This window comes from Ornithorhynchus anatinus, chromosome 20 (assembly GCF_004115215.2).
Source record: "Ornithorhynchus anatinus isolate Pmale09 chromosome 20, mOrnAna1.pri.v4, whole genome shotgun sequence".
In the NCBI taxonomy this organism is placed as follows: domain Eukaryota; kingdom Metazoa; phylum Chordata; class Mammalia; order Monotremata; family Ornithorhynchidae; genus Ornithorhynchus; species Ornithorhynchus anatinus.
This window is the reverse complement of record NC_041747.1, coordinates 28,205,157-28,220,181: the sequence shown is the minus strand read 5'-3', so window position 1 is coordinate 28,220,181 and position 15,025 is coordinate 28,205,157. Positions and strand designations below refer to the sequence as shown.

Genomic DNA, 15,025 nt, shown 5'->3' with positions numbered 1-15,025 from the left:
GGAACTCAAAACTGGTGGCGCTGTTTCTTTGGCCAGAAAGCCAGTTCTAATCAGCACCGCCAAGGTTGACTGGCACCCCAAGATGTCTCTGATGACCACCAAGAGATATTTAAGAAGGGAATAGAGGGGCCACGCTGGTCAACTGTTTATTCATTGTTTTGGGTTGCTTAGCCTAGGGAAGGACCTGGCTCCAAAGCTGCATTTCTGAAGCGTTGGGTGTTCAGCAGTTGATCCAAAACATCCTACAAGAGAACCAAGAGCCAAGAGACAAGGAGGAAAAAGCTCCGGGAGACATCGGGTCCAAAAACCAAACTCCAAGTGAGCAAACGAGAGAAGCAATGCGGGTCCGTGGAAAGAGCGCGGGCTGCGACTTAGAGGAGCTGGGATCTAATCCAGGCTCCGTCACTTGTCTGCTGGGTGACTTGGGGCAAGCCACTTCTCCTCTCTGGGCCTCAGTCACCTCCTCTATAACATGGGGATTAAGACCGAGAGCGCTATGTGGGACGGGGACTGTGTCCAATCTTATTAGCTTCTATCTACCCCAGCTCCGAGTAGTACCTGGCACATAAGTGCTTAACCAATACCATTCTTATAAAAAAAGTTATTACAAAGAGTTGAAGGGAACCAGAGGTACGTACAACCCTCCTAGTGGAAAGAGCACAGGACTAGGAGGCCGTTACCTAACCTCTCTGGGCTTCGGTTTCCTTCCCTGTAAACTGGAGATAAAACCCCGTCCTCTCTCTGAGGGTGTGAGGCCCATGTGAGATAGTATCGGGTCTGAGTGATTACCTCGTCTCTTAACCCGGGACCCCGGGGTTGTGCGGGCAGACTAAAATGAGGTCTGACAAACCCGACAGGCTTCTCCGGGGTGGGGAGGGATGAGGGAGGGAGGGAATCCCTTTGCCGCAGAAGTATTGCCTTCCCCTCCTGGGTCTCCGGGGCACAAAGGGCCCCACTTGCACCTGGGCTGAAGAGAACGCGGTCGCTTTCTAATCTTCGGGCGTGAGAAGCGGGCACGGCCCAATAGAGCCCGAGCCCGGGAATCCCAAGCGCCTGGGTTCTAATCCTGCCTCTGCCACTCGTCTGTGCGGGACCTTTAGCAAGTCACTTCAGTTCTCTGTGCCCCAGGTACCTCATCTGCAAAATGGACATTTAAGGCACTGAGCCCCACATGGGACACGGACTCTGCTTAGCTTGAATCTACCCCGGCGCTTAGTACAGTGCCTGGCACATGGTAAGCACTTAACAAATACCAAAAAAGAAAACAAATCTTCCTTTTTCCCAGGTCACTGAGCGGAACTGACAATCTGTGGGCAGGGGGAGCTCATTATGGAGGCTTAAAACGAACGATGACAATTTTGGCGAATGCCCGTCTGGCGTTGTGGCATTTGGTCAATCACTCTTCACCATCTTCCTAATTTCAGCCTAGCCCCCGGCTGCCCCACCCTTTCCACTTCACCCTGTCTCTCTGCCTGCCTAGAGGACCCGTGCTTCGTTGCGAAGGGAGGTGTGGAAGTGTCTTCCTCCTGGAAACCCCAGCATTTTCAGAAGCGGGAGTGTTAATTACCCTCCTCGCAGTTGCGGCACCTTAAATACACACGAAGCATCTCACGGCCGAGTCTACAATTTATACGGCAGCTTCCGGAGAAAAACGGAGCACTTCATTCCAAGCTACAGGGAAATTACAAAAGTTCATCATTTTGTCTCCGCTCACTTTCCATTTGAACCTCAAAATCGTTGGTCGCTCAGCCCCGAAAGGAAACGCTCGACTATTTAGTCGACTGTTTTTCTTGATTCCAAATGTAATCCAATCCAGCTAGCTCCCGTGGGGCCTTTAAAGATGAAATGCGATAACAGGGCCCGCTTTGTAACAGACCGCGAGGAAAAACACTATAAAGTCTAAATTCCAGCTACACTTCGAATGACAATGCTTTATTCTCCATCCGTCTGCCCACTTTCTTCCGCTACACCGCAGTTTCTGCTCTTTGCTCCATCGCCAATATCTACCGAACGCTGATTTTTCCCAAGCGCTTAGTACAGTAAGCGCGATAGGGATTCGATAAAACTACCGATCGATTCACAGCATCCCACAGCAGTCGAGCCGGAAGGATACGCCACGGCGGGGAACAAGAGGGGGGGAGAACATCGGCAGAAATGAGACGACGGCATCCATTAGTCATCATCAACGGAAATCACTGAGTGCTTGCTGGGTGCGGAGCACTGACCTAAGCGCTTGGGAGAGTTGGGTGCAACGGAGCCGGTAGATACGTTCCCTCTCTGTCAGAGGGGGAGACGGACGTCGATACAAAAAATATAGGGATTTTCACTTCACTAGCCTGCCACTTGAGAGCTTAGCTCCCCGTCCAAATCTGCATTTTGCGGGCTCTGAACCAAGCAAACCTGCGTGTCCCTAACCCAGACCGGGCACAGCTATGAACCTCACTATGCACCCCGCTTGACGATTGTTCTTCCTTCTGGGCTCCCAGCGTCTACGAAACAATCATCATCACCAGGCAGTGGCGAGTGACTTTCAAACCAGCCACCCTGCCACTGGTCTCTGGGTCGACCGGCTGGGTCGACCGGGAGGAGCGGTGGCTCAGTGGAAAGAGCCCGGGCTTCGGAGTCAGAGGTCATGGGTTCGACTCCCGACCCCGCCTCTTGTCAGCCGTGTGAATGCGGGCGAGTCACTTCACTTTTCTGTGCCTCAGTTACCTCATCTGGAAAATGGGGATTAACTGGGAGCCTCTCGTGGGACGACCTGATGACCCTTGTATCTACCCCAGCGCTGAGAACGGTGCTCTGCAACATAGTAAGTGCTTAACCAATACCAACATCATTATTATTATTATTATTATTACCTGACCCGGCTGGAAGACTCAGTAGGACATTTTTCTGAGAAGCAAAATCTTCCGTTGCATCGGGCTCTCCCAAGAGAAGCAGCATGGCCTATTGGCAAGAGTCCGGGCTTTGGGAGGCAGAGGATGTGGGTTCTAATCCCGGCAATGACCTTGGGCAAGTCAAATTCACTTCTCCGGGCCTCAGTGACCTCGTCTGTAAAATGGGGATTAAGCCCGTGAGGCCCACGTGGGACAACCCGACGATCTTGTATCTGCCCCGGTGCTTAGAACAGGGTTTGGCACATAGTAAACGCTTAATACCGTATTAATAATAATTGGTATCATTAAGTGTTCAGTACAGAGCTCTGCACATAGTAAGCGCTCAATAAATACCATCGATCGATTGATCAGGGCCTCTGGGGTCCTGCCAAGTCAGGCTGAAGGGATGGGACAGAAGGGTCTGTTGTTCCTTGGGGTTGCTGGGGGAGGTGGGGCCGGGGAGACTCTGGGAGGAGACTAACATCCTTCCTCTAGATTGTAAGGTCCTTGTGGGCAGGGAACGTTATCTATCAACTCCACGGTACTGTTCTCTCCCAAGTGCCTAGTATAGCCCTCGGCACACGGTAAACTCACGATCGATACCACTGAATGATTGATTGATTGATTCCAGCTGCAATGTCAGGCCAGAGATGGGGAGGGTGGCGTGGGGGAATCAACCTGGCACCGGGAGTCAGAAGACCCGAGCTCTACTTCCAATCCTTGCCCTGACCTGTGGCGTGACCTCTGGCGAGCCACTTCTCTCTGGGCCTTAGTTTCCTCATCGACAAAATGAGGACAATAAGTCCTGCCAGAGAGAAAGACAAATGTTGAGACGGTTGATGGGAAACCACTCTGGGAAAACGAAAACGCTCCTTCACGTTACCGTCAATTGTTACCGGCAGGGCAGGCGAAGTTATTCCTACCGTGGCATTCAAGGATCCGTCACCTTGGGCAAGCCACTTTAGCAAAAACAGGGTTTTCAAGGGCTGGTGGCGGGGTGGGGAGGGGGCATCCATCAGAAGGCAGGGAGGAGGAGTCAATACCAACATCCACCCACTCGCTGCTCATTCAGTGGCATTTGTTTACTGTGCGCCGATCACTGTGCTAAGCGCTTGGGAGAGCAGCACGCATCAGAGTTGGTAGATACGATCCCTGCCCTCAGGGAGCCGTCAAGCTAGTGAATCTCCTTCACCGAGCACAGACAGAAACAAGACTGCTGTCACCTCCACTTGCAAATAAACTCCGAGAATGTCTCAGGCAAAGAAGATCCTCTCCCCTTTGGGTCTTAAGGAGGACAGAATTGCAGGTCAAATGCTATTGATCAATATTCACCGGGATTTCCTTCGACTCATGGGGCAGAGAAAGGAACTCTGGGCAGAGATGTGGGCTAAGAACCTTGGGCCCACTTACCAATATCCTTTTCCTTACACTGAAAGATGGAAGAGGCTCAACGTATATTTTCTGGTTGGACGTTCTGGGACTCTCAGAAGTGTTAACAAGTCAGTGATAGCAATCCAGCTCAAAGTGGGAGCTCGGCCTCAGTGTCTACGTGTCCTCCAGCTTAGTAAGACAGATGCGATACATTTCTCTAGGCTGCCTCCTGGGCCACCAAGGAATGACTTTTCCGGGCACTAAAAAGCAGCATTTCCCTGCCTTTGTTTCTCTAGGCTGCCTCCTGGGGCCCCTAAGGAATGGTTTTTCCATGCACTAAAAAGCAACATTTCCTGTCTTTATTGGCCTTGTGGCCACCACCTTGGATTTCCAGTTGCCTGAGGCGCTCGGGCAGCGGTACAGGGGTCCTCACCGCCCTGCTGGAGGACGCCATTTTGGATATCACTGCGCATGCGCCCACTAGCTCTGGAGAGGGAGGAAATTCCTAACGGACAGTGACCGGAATGGTGACAGAATCCCAATCCCAGAACCACTGTCGTGGCTGACATCGCCTGGATCCACCGCATCCCTGGGCGGGGAAGGGCCGCTTCAACGGATCCCCGGACCGAAGATGGGGTGGCTAGCCTGTGTCTCAGGCTGGGTGATGGTGGGCAGGAGAGATCATGTGTTGCTGGGGCGGTCGGGGGGAGAGCCCGGCGCCCTCAGAGACTGAACGCAGCACCTTCGGAGGCTAATTTGCTGCCAGGCCATGTTTCAAGCTCTCGGGAGACGAAAGTTCATTTTGACACCAATTCCACTTCTTTCTTTACGGTAACGGTGACCTTTTGGGCTCGGCGAGATAAAAGACCGGCCTAGAATAATTTGCATTCGATTCTTCAAGAAAAACGGCTACAAACGCGTTCTCACAGAACAGTCCAAACTCGGCGCCCACTCGGGAGTGATGAACCGAGAAGCAAGAGGTCCATCGCCCGGGTCCAGGCAGGCCAGGGGCGGCCCTGGGGCAGGGAGGCTCACAGCGATGATCCCAAGCTCCCTCTCTCGGGGTGCCCCTTTCCACGCAAGGAGGGAGAGCAGGAACACACCAAAGCCTGGAACCAATGGGGTTCGGTCCAGGAGTGAGGGAAGACAGTCTCGAGGCACGATTCTTCTTCTACTACTAAGAATAATAATGCTACTTGTTAAGCGCTCACTGGGTGGCAAGCCCCGTCCTAAACGCCGGAGTGGATACGAATGAATCAGGTTGGACACAGCCCGTCTCACATGAAGCTCAGAGTCTAAGTAGGAGGGCGTAGGTTTGAATCCCCATTTTACAGAGGAGGTAACTGAAGCCCAGAGAAGTAGAGTGACTCACCCAAGGTCACGCAGCAGACGCCCGGCAGAGCCGGGATTGGCAGCCGGCCCCTCTAACTACAGGGCCCGTGGTCTTCCGACTAGGCCAAGCTGCTTCACGCCGGTAAAACGCCCCGCTCCCTAAACACCTCATTCTGCCTCCCTCGGGGCAGAGCTGGAGGCTACCGGACCCGCCTGGCCTCGGGTGAACCCCAACCGGCTCCCCACATTCAAACCCCAGCGCGGGGGAGTGGGCGTGAAACCGGCGGGTCAAGGGCGGACCCTTAAGTACTTCAGGGAGACGCCAAAATGACACTTCACCGGACAGCCAGCCCGGCACGACAAGCTTGTCACGGGCCTGCAGAATCTCAGCGCCGCCGCCAGAGAGGGAGCGTTAAGTCCCTTCAGTGTCAACAGGTCCTGAAACATCAATAACCTCCGAGTTGTGTGGCCCTGACATCGAACTCGCAGGTCGCCTGAATAGCTGATTCCAGGCCCTGCATTCGGCGGCCTCCTCTCTCATCTACGTATTGATAATGATAATCGTGGTTTTAGTTAAGCGCTTACTATGTGCCGGGCACTGTGCTAAGCAAATCGGGTTAGACCCGGCCCTGTCCCACAAGGGGCTCGCAGTCTTCATCTCCATTTTATAGACGAGGTAACTGAGGCATCGAGAAGTGAAGTGACTTGTCCAAGGTCACACAGCAGACGCCTGGTGGGGCCAGAATGAATAATGTTGGTATTTGTTAAGCGCTTACTATGTGCAGAGCACTGTTCTAAGCGCCGGGGGAGATACAGGGTCATCAGGTCGTCCCACGTGAGGCTCCCAGTGAATCCCCATTTTACAGATGAGGTAACTGAGGCCCAGAGAAGTCAAGTGACTCGCCCACAGTCACACAGTTGACAAGTGGCGGAGCCGGGATTCGAACCCAGGACCTCTGACTCCCAAGCCCGGGCTCTTTTTCCACTGAACCACACTGCTTCTCGATTAGAACCCAGGTCCTTCTGACTCCCAGACCCGTGCTCTATCCACTAGACCACACTGCTTTTCTACATCCAACATCCCATTCGACCCCCTGGTTTAGGCGAGAAGCAACCTCCAACGGGGTAGCTCGCTCTCGCGACCCCAAAAATAGGGCCAAACCGGAAAGCAACTGCTGAGAGACCCAGTGGGAAAAATACGCATTTTGGCTCCCAAAGCGATGACTTTCCATACATTCTTTCAGGCCCACCGATACTCTGTCAAAGGGACACCATCCAAGAAGTTTGTGTTTCTGGACACGCCAGAATCAGAAACGATGACCCAGTTCTTTGGAAGCCAATCTCAGTCAACAATAGCAGCGGAATTGTCACAGATCCAACCTGGCCCACTCTATGATTCACTTTTTCTGGTCGGGACCGCCGGCACACTGACCTAAGGCCGTCGCTCTACGCGACGCTCCCAGTTTTCACATACCGGGGTGGGGGGAAACTGACGCCGTTTGCTCTCATCCCGTACCCGGTACGGTGCTCGTGGGCAACATGACTTCGACTGAATCTGGGGGTGCTGACTTTCAGCTAGATGGACCACAACTGCGCCTCAATCATAAATGGAATGCGCTGGGCCCGGGACGGCGGAGAAAAGCCGGGCATCTCTCCAACTGGTCAAGAACATCTCTGGATGGAATTTAATCGGAGGCCGCCTCAATGGTCCAGGGACGGCACTCGCCCAGCAGCTGGGTCGGGCCCGTCTAGGGTGGAACCACGCGAGCAGTTGGGGTTCAAAAGGGCCAGGGAGGTGATCGTTCCCGAGTCGGAGAGACGTGCGGTGGAATCTTCACCTGAACTGGCAAATCGGTAACACGGAGCGGGCAGATCGTTAGGGCAGGAGAAGGAGAGAGGTTACGGGGGTGGGCAATGGAGAGACAAATAAATACTTGCAGGCAGTTTCCCTTAAAACTCTTAAACGGAAGTAAAAACCCATGCCACTATGGAGCTACTGGTCAGTCAAGACGTCCCCAGCCATGGAGAAACACAGGGATCTAGCGGAAAGATTATGGGCCCGGGAGTCGGAGGACCTGAATGCAATCCTGGCTCTGCCACTTGCCTGCTGTGTGTCCTCGGGCAACTCACTTTGCTTCTCTGTGCTTCCGTTTCCCCGTTTCTTCATCTGTAAAATGATTTCAATCCCTGTTCGCTTTCTCTCTTAGGCTGTGAGTCCAGTGACGTTCAGGGACCGCGTGTCCAACTAGATTACCTTGCGTCCACCTCAGTCCGTGGTAAATACCACCATTATGGTTATTATTATTATTTTTATTGAGAAACGTAAATATATCGTCTATATAACAATAAGCCATTAGCCATAAGAGAAAAAGTCCCCAGTCCTTCAGAGACTGAAGAGCTAATGCAAATGCTAGTACAAATGCAAAGGGAAAATCATTAACAAACAATGGCAGGAGGGGGAAGAATTCAGAGCCAGTGACGCAAACCGCAAAAGGGAGGATCACTGAGTGCACGGACCCTCAGATAAGATTTGAATCTCCTCCAACGTGATAACTGCATGGCCCCGGGGCGTAAGAAGCACCTAGGTTCTAATCCCGGCTCTGCCACTTGCCTGCTGGGTGACTTCAGGCAAGTCGCTTAACTTCTCTGTGCCCCGGTTACTTCATCTGTGAAATGGGGATTAAAACGGGGAGCCCCATGTGGGACGTGGACTGCGTCCAACCCGATTACCTTGAATCTCCTCCAGTGCTTAGAACAGTGCCTGGCACATAGTAAGCGTTCAACAGTTACCAAAAAAAAAAAAAAAACCCCACCAAACCGCTCCTAGACTCTGGAAGGTTGATTCTTGCTCACAATACCTAACGTTATAAATGCTCACATCCTTCCATTTAACACTGGAAAAGGAAATCAGCTCCGCTTGTATGAACAGAGGCCCAGAAGTGACAGCGAGCCTATTTCATGTCAAAGCTGATGACTTTCTACAAGAATAGATCAAAAGCTGATTTATTCACCGACCTGATCAGTCACCTTTGGTCCTTTTCTACCTTCCCAGATGTGCAGTGCTTTATTCATAACTCAGATGGTGCTTTTAAGGGTTGTTTTGGCTTTAAAAAAAAAACCCACATTGAAAAGCACCATCTGTTCGATTCTTGGAGGAATTTCCCCCCCCCCCCCGCCCGACTCGCTCATCTCCATTTCCAAAGAGGTGCTCAAAAGAAAGATAAAGGGGGAGAGAAAAAAAAAATCAGGATGTAAGGTTATAAAGATTATGCTTTTAAAAATGGAAATCTATACGCTTCCACCAAATGGAAATCTTCAGACTTTTCTGGCTCCCTGAAAGTGACGCTCGTCTCAGAGGGGTGAGAGGGGAGGCTGAGAAGTCTAGGAATCGGGTTTCTTCCTTGGACATGTGGCTTGCTGTACAATCGGAAAGTCGGATTTTCAGTAGCGCAGCAACAGATCTGTTAAAATGGAGACGAGGGGTCTACTGGGGCACCTCCGTGACCTTGTTTTGTCTTGCCAGGAATGGACCGGTTGCCTCCGGGCCATGAATCCTGGAGAGGCCGCTGGGGTTTGTGGCCCGGATGAAACGGGTCCGCTGGACACGATACGGAGGAGCCGCCCGACGGTAAGGCCCTTAAGAGCGGGGATCGTGTCTACCAACTCTACTCGACTCTCCGAAGCGCTGGGTAGGGTGTTCGGCACAGAGTAAGCACTCGGTCGATATTACCGATTGATTGTTTGAGAGCGCAGGTTCAGTGGGAGGGTGTCCGGAGGGGTGAGGCACAAAGAAATTAGGGCTGAGTGGAAGTACGGTGGAATTTACAGAACCCTTCTGGAAAGCAAACCACTACTAAATGCTTGGGAAAGTAATGATAGTAATATTAACAATGGTACGTGAGTGCTTTCTATGTGCCGAGCACTGGTCTAAGCACTGGGATGGAGTCAAGTTAGTCAGGTTGGACACATGTAGGGCTCACACTCTTAATCCCCATATTCCAGATGAGGTAACGGAGGCCCAGAGAAGTGAACTGGGGACTTGCCCAAGGTCACACAGCAGCACGTGGCCGAGCCGGGATTAGAACCCATGACCTTCTGATTCCCGGGCCCACGTTCTATCCGCTAAGCCACGCCGCTTCTTTGGGCACCCAAGAAGCCTGCATTCTAGAGGCCTTAAACTGCCAATCTGTCATGGTCTATTTATTCATTTATTTATTCTACTTTTTTCTAACTAACATGGGAAGCAGCGTGGCTCAGTGGAAAGAGCCCGGGCTTCGGAGTCAGAGGTCATGGGTTCGACGGCCGGCTCTGCCACTTATCGGCTGTGTGACTGTGGGCGAGTCACTTCACTTCTCTGGGCCTCGGTTACCTCATCTGGAAAATGGGGATTAACCGGGAGCCTCACGTGGGACAACCTGATGACCCTGTATCTACCCCGGCGCTTAGAACAGTGCCCTGCACATGGTAAGCGCTTAACAAATACCAGCATTATTATTCAGCAGGGAGCGGGCCACCCGCAGGAATCAGCAAGTCCACGTTTAGGGGGACCCCCACATTGGCCCCGGGATTCGGTGGGAAGAGACTCAGAGGAACGGCTCAATAAGGAGCCCACCTCCCCCACCAGTTCTGATCGGGGTATTTATTAAATGCTCACTGTGCTTTCGGTGCTGAGGCGGAAACGAGTTTAACAGGTTGGACAGAGTCCCTGACCCTCAACGGGCTCACACTCAATTATATCTCTGTATAACGGAGGAGAAAACGGAGGTGCAGAGAGGCAAAATGACTTGCCTAAGGTCACTCAGCAGGCCGGTGGCAGAGCTGGGTCGAGAAACTGGATCTCTCGAGTCCCAATCCGGTGCTCTTTCCACTAGGGCTCGCTGCCTCCGGTCTGCCCTTAAATACCCGTCCCCCCACCTTCCTCCCTGGCCACTACAGCGTAGGCCCAGACTCCCGGGGTGAAGAAGCCTCATTCGGACCCCAGTATTCCCACCTTTCCGGCACCAGGTGGTTCCTTCCCCTTCCCGTCGCGAGCGGCAGGGGGATCGCCGAAAGGAGCGGCCGGAAGCCAGAGACGCTCCGCTTTCCCCACCTCTCCCGGGGGAGCGGCAGTGCCGGTCACCGTCTCCCGGGGCCGGCTCCCCTTCTCTTGGCTCGCCTCCTCCCCTGGCTGTTTCAGCGCGGGGAGGCGGAGGTGACGAACCTTCAGGAATTCGGCGACTGACACCGGAGTCGTCGGTGGCAAACGGCAACACGCCAGGAGGGGTGGTGCCAAGCGGAAGCCTTGAATATCACGCCTGAGACGCCCGACCCGAAGTAGAACACTTGTCCTCGTTTCCTCGTCGGCCGCGGCAGGGCTGGCCGGCCCTGGCTCCAATCGACCGTATCTACGGAGCGCTTCCTCTGTGCAGAGCACTGTACTGAGTGTTTGGGAGAGCGTGACACGATATAACAGTCACATTCCCCGCCCACAGTGAGTTTGCAGGCTCCTCCGGTCCCTCAGGGAAGATTCCCTGGGCGTAACATTAATCGCAGTGGAACGTACTAAGCATCTCTTGCGTGCAGAGCGTTTTTCTCAGAGCTGGGGAAAATCCCGCGGCCATTCCCGTGACTGAGGCGAGCTTGGAGTGGAAAATGCCTACTTCGCCTAGGACGCCCCGGGGCACTGGGATCGGAATAGCTGTCTGTCTAGGGTGGGAGTGGGTGGGAGTGGGTTTGCCCCTTGAGTCGGAGGAAGATCGACTCGAGTGGGAAAGCAGAAAGCCGCATTGTCTGGAGCTTCCCTCCCAGCCATTCCGGTTGCCTAGAAACAGGACCACTGCACTCCCCTGACTCCTGTTTCAAACCCTTTGGCTTAATTGTCCTCGATTCTTGAATTTCTCCCTCCTCCTCCTCCTCCTCCTCCTCCTCTCGATCCCATTCCTTGGGGAGAGGGGAGTTACTGGGGAGAATGTGTAATTATCTCAGCTCTGAGGCCTCTCGGTGTTTCTAAAGCGATTAAACCGTTTGAACCGTGTGCTCCTCACCTGCGCGCCTCTCCAACAGGAAAGGAACACGCTTTTAGTTTTAGAATTGCCATATTGAGGACTTAAGCCTTCAACCTGCCAATGCAGATCAGACCCTCCATTCCTTCTCGGGGGGATGGAGTCCCACTAAGAATCCCGGTGCTGGAAGGGACAGGGCTTGGTCACATGGCAACGTCAAATCCGGCTCAGAGGGGAGCGGAAGATCAAGGAGGGTAAGAGACGCGGGCTAATCATACGAGAGTGAGTGCCACGACCCTGCCTACGCCCGCAGCCGTCCTACGGATCCACCCCCAGCCCGTGAGAGGCAAAGCCTGTGGCGATGCCCCATTCCCCAGAGCGCTGGGTCTCCCCTGGGCTTCTCCCCACCCAGTCATGGGCAGGCCAGGGGATTAGCCGTTCTTAGAAATGGAAGAGCTCCCGATGCACCAGGAAATAACCCATTTCCTCCGCTCACATACCCCCCAAACTGCTTCCTGTTCTTCGATCTCCTCACTCCGACTCATTGGCCGGGCCTCTTGCCCTGCCAAGACCTTCCTGTTTGGCTTCCCAACTCACATCCTTCCCCACTCCCTTTCCAAGAGCTTCCGGGCGGCCACCTCTTCTCAAAGGCATTCCCTGATTGATACCCCAACCTTCCTTATTTTACCCTCCCATTAGCCCTCTCAACACTCCTCTGTACTTCACCTATTTTGATCCTAGCTACTCTTCCACTCGCCAAAGCAATTGATGGTGAGAGCCTACTGTGTGTAGACCATTCATTCAACCGTATTTACTGAGCACTGATTGTGTGCAAAACACTGAACTAAGCCCTTAGGAGGTGCTTGGGAGAGTACATCAGAAGCAGAAAACACAGTCCCTGTTGAGACACTGCTTCCCAGACAAAAGGGGGCAGGGAAGACAGACAAATTATTTACAGATAGGGAGAGGAGGAGTAAGTCAAGAGAAAATAGTCGATTGATTGAATACTTAATGCAAGATCCATGAGTGTGCAAACAGTGTGTACACTCACGGGTGTGTTCTTCCATCATTAGGAGCAGCGTCGCGCCTGGGAGTCGGAAGGACCTGGGTTCTAATCCCAGCTCTGCCACTTGTCTGCTGTGTGACCTTGGGCAAGTCACTTTCCTGGGCCTCGGTTCCCTCATCTGTAAGATGGGGATTAAAACTGTGAACCCCACGTGGGACAGGGAATGACTGCGTCCAACCTGACTGGCTTGTATCTACCCCAGTGCTTAGTAGAGTGCCTGGCACATAGTAAATGCTTAAGACCAATAAAAAAAGGGTGGGGGGGGAAGCACAGCTGAGTGAAACGTACGCCGTGGGAGGTCCCCCCGCGGGGCGAGGGAGTCCCTACCTGCCTCCGGCCTGCTCTGTCCACGCCGGGCTGCGTTTAAGAGTCGCTGTTCTGTTGACTCGTCTCCTCTCCGCCTTGAGAGCCAGACGGAACATCTCGCTTCTCTGCATGTTCTCGAGCTCCAACTCACGGTTCTGTGCACTTAGCTGGCGGATTTTGGGACTGACAAAACTCAGGGTGTTGGAAAGTGACTGGGGAAGGCTCCTTGGGGGAGCTGGGATTCTAAGGAAGGTTTTGAGGATGGGGAGGGGCAGGGAAAAATGGCAAGGGCAAGGAATAGGAAGTGGGAGACTTCAGCACGAGGCACTACGGTGAGCTTCTAGACTGTGAGCCCGCTGTGGGCAGGGATTCTCTCTCTCCGTTGCTGAACTGTACTCTCCAAGGACTTAGTACAGTGCTCTACACACAGTAAGCGCTCAATAAATACGATCGAATGAACGGATGAACTTGGGAGGAGTGAAGGAGGGGACTGTACTAAGCACTTGGGAGAGTGCAATAAAACAATAAGCAGGCACGTCCCTGACCGCGATAAGCTTAGCGTCTAGAGGAGAAGGATTCGAAGCGGTGATGAAAAGATTCTGCCTAGCGCAGTTTTGGACGCACGGAGAGATGTGTGCTTAGGCTCAGTGACGTTTTAGGAACGTGACGGGGCCATAGCATAGCCTGAGGAGAGAGAGAAGCCGGAAGACCAGGCAGATGACTGGGACAGTACTTCAGATAGCGCCACCAATCAGTTTTAAGCTCCTTGAAGACAGGGATCGCACCTTATCCTTCCACAGGTTCAAGTGCCCAGACACGACAGCAGGTGCTTAATAAATGTTGACAAACGAGGTCGATGGAAAAAACGTAACACACAGATATCCTGGCAGCTGAATTGGCAGCCAGTGAAGACCTTGTACGAACAGCCAAAATTTGCTAAATCTGAGAGCATTTTTGCTCAGGGAATCGGGGGGGGGGGGGTATAAAACAGCCGATCCAGCTCACGCTCCGCCCCAGATTTCACTTTGGGGCAGTTCACACCCGAGCCCGTGCTCTTCCCACTAAGCCACGCTTCTAAGCCTCACGGCGTAGTGGCTAGAGCAAGGGCCTGGGAGTCCGAAGGTCATGGGTTCGAATCCCAGATCCGCCCCGTGTCTGCGGTGTGATCTTGAGCAAGTCACTTCTCTGGGCCTTAGCTACCTCATCTGCAGAAGGGGGATTGAGACAGTGAGCCCCATGTGGGGCAGACACTGTGTCCAACCCGATTTGCTTGTATCCACCTCAGCGCTTAGTACAGTGCCTGGCGCATAGTAAGTGCTTCAAAGATACCACAACTACTATTATCATTACCTCGCTCTCGTCTATCTCGCCGCCGACCTCTCCCCCACATCCCACCTCTGGCCGGGAACACCTTCCCTCTTCCTATCCGACAGATGATCCCTCTCCCCACCTTCAGAGACTTACTGAAGGCACATCTCCTCCAAGAGACCTTCCGCGACTGAGCCCTCATTTCTCTCCTCTTCTCCCACTCCCTTCTGGGTCGCCCTTCCACCTGGATTTCCTCCCTTCATTCACCCCTTCCTCAGCCCCACAGCACTCACGTACCCATCCGTAATCTATTCATTTATATCAATGTCTATCTCCCCCACCGACTGTAAACTCGTTGTGGGCAGGGAATGCATCTGTTATACTCTCCCAAATGCTTAGTACACTGCTCTGCACCTGGTAAGCACTCAGTGAACGATTGAAATACGATTGAAAGGGGCCAACACCTAGACAGGAATTTAATCATAATAATAATAATGGTATTTGTTAAGCGCTTACTCTGTGCCAAGCACTGTTCTAAGCACGGGGGTAGATACAAAGTAATCAGGTTGTCCCCTGTGGGGCTTAGCGTCTTAATCCCTATTTTACAGATGAGGTTACTGAGGCACAGACAAGGGACTTGCCCAGTCACACGGCTGGTAAGTGGCGGGGCCGGGATTAGAACCCACGACCTCTGACCCCCAAGCCCGGGCTCTTCCCACTAAGCCACGCTGCTTCCTTGGTACTTCAGAATGATCCACTGGAAACCCACTATCATTCGACTTTTA

At 53.1% G+C, this 15,025-nt stretch overlaps 1 protein-coding gene across 10 annotated transcripts in view; it reads right to left on the bottom strand.

Annotated features, from left to right (window-relative positions):
- Positions 1–15,025, bottom strand: part of DLG2 (discs large MAGUK scaffold protein 2) — a 603,132-nt gene that overhangs the window by 441,876 nt on the left and 146,231 nt on the right. The gene's annotated exons all lie outside the window — the stretch shown is intronic.